This window comes from Capricornis sumatraensis, chromosome 18 (genome assembly GCF_032405125.1).
Source record: "Capricornis sumatraensis isolate serow.1 chromosome 18, serow.2, whole genome shotgun sequence".
In the NCBI taxonomy this organism is placed as follows: domain Eukaryota; kingdom Metazoa; phylum Chordata; class Mammalia; order Artiodactyla; family Bovidae; genus Capricornis; species Capricornis sumatraensis.
In genome coordinates this window covers 55498629-55500901 of record NC_091086.1, presented here as the reverse complement: position 1 = coordinate 55500901, position 2273 = coordinate 55498629, and positions in this window count along the sequence as shown.

Below are 2273 nucleotides of genomic sequence, written 5' to 3'. Positions count from 1 at the left end.
ACACTTGATAGAAATCTCCTCATTATCATTACTACCCTGAGATATAAAGATTTTATTATTTTATCCTTACCAAGAACAAAAGCTTGGGTTAAAGAGCACCAACCTTAGAACTGAGCCAATTGTGTTTCCCAGCTCCACTGTATAAAAAGAGTAGAAACTTGGGCAATTTTATTTAATCTTCACTTGTATTGCCTCATATATAAAATGGAGATGATAGTAATACTTACCTAACAGAGTCATTGTGACACTTAAAGGTATATGTAAGACTTTGAACAAACTCTGGAATATTAGGCACATAAATGTTTCTTAAAATTATCCTTATCATCATCATCTCTATCATATTAATCACTGCATTTGTGCTAAGTCGATTCAGTCATGTCAGATTCTTTTCGACCTCATGGACTGTAGCCCACCAGGCTCCTTTGTCCATGGGATTTCCCAGGTAAGAAAACTGGATTGGCTTGTCATTTCCTGCCCCAGGGGATCTTCCTGATGCATTGGCAGGCAGGTTCATTACTATTATCATCAATTAGACATAACCTTAATATTCTATGTATAAAAACACATATTAAAGATATTCTTAATAATCAATATTTTAGGTCCTTATGTTTATTACTTAAGAGATGCATCACTATATTTTAAATGATTTGGAGAACAACTCTGGCATTTGTCTTTATTTTTCTTACTTTTCAATAAAATTAAAAAAAAATACATCAATGAAAGCATCAAGGCACAAAAATTAATTGTGTTCAGTGTTTTATATTAATAAGGCATTGAGATAAACTTCACAAAGGAATGAAAACCTATTATGATTAATCTTTAAATAAATTACTCATTTCAACAAGAATAAACCAGAAATGGAGCTTTACTTATTCTATTCTTATCTCAAAGCTTATAAAAGTGTGCATCAAGTTTGCATTTCCTTCCATCATCTAAATGCTGTCTGCTCAGACTATCACTTTTGGAAGATGATGTAAAAAATTTTCGATATATAGCTGGCATAATTGTGCATAGCTGCTGTCAAGAATTCCTAGGCAGAGACTGTCATCTTAAAAGGTTACTGTGACATTTCTAGAATATGCTTTTTCAAATATGAATGAAACATGTTGCCTTTTTGGTTGAGGGTAGAGAAGGCATGGAACCTGACATTTTCCACAGTGCCAAAATTAGAAAACAAAGTATTAGAATGCCAAGATTAATCAATCACTCAACAAGTATTAATGTAATACCTACTTAAATGTCCAATGCATTGGTTGGAACTAGCATTTTATCAGGTTTAAGTGTTTAACCAAATGCAACCTAAAAATTAAGGAGTTGCTTTCATCTAAATTAGAAAGGTTTAGCAATAGAATGTTCCATATGTTGGCACTACTAAGGTGCCTACTCCCTTTTGAAAGACTGTTTTCTTTGCTTAGAGTCATTACAAAGGCAGAGATAAATTCGACCTGTAAAAAGGTTTAACTCTTTAAGTAAACAAATGTGAAAGTTATGTAGTTAAGATGTATACATATATCATCATTATGTTGTACACTTAAGCTTACACAATGTTATATATCAATTATATCTCAATAAAGATGAGAAAAGGTAAATAATAATTTCAAATAAATAACTTTGTAGTGCTAAAGCCCTGCTCTTCTAAAAGAAAAGTAGAATATGCCAGAAGTACAATCCATCACTGTCTCACTGTTTTTCACAACGTTTCATTGACATTGACAAAATCATTTAGGAAAGATTTAGTATAAGCTATGTTAATAGTGGGGATAATGGAAATAAATGTAAACTGTAACATAGTGGCATAGATTTTACATATTGATTAAAAACTCATTTAAAATCCTCTTGATTGTAAAAGGAGAAAGGCAAAGATCATGGCAAGAGTCTTAGGAAAGCTTCTAAATATTTCACATTGTGTAGGAGGTTTGTTCAGATAAATTTGGGAACGAAGTTGCTGTTCTATTCTTCCTGTGGAGTTGTAAATGTCATGTTCCAAATTCAGGATAGTTCCACAGCTGGAAAAGAACTTTGATGGGTTGTCTACCAGTGTTCTTTTATGTTCTTATTAATTCTTTCCTATGTAAATCCTTTAGTTTAATTTTTAAAATGTCTACTGAGCTACTAATTTATGCATATTCTTAAAGAATCCCATCTATAATAGTAGTAGAAAGTAAGGTTAAACCAAGTAATTTTATTTGCCTTTGTTTGTTTGTTTTTGCTCTTACTAATTTGAGTTGTGAAATGAGTCTTTTCTCCTCTTCTTTTGTTTAGCTGGTTTCCGC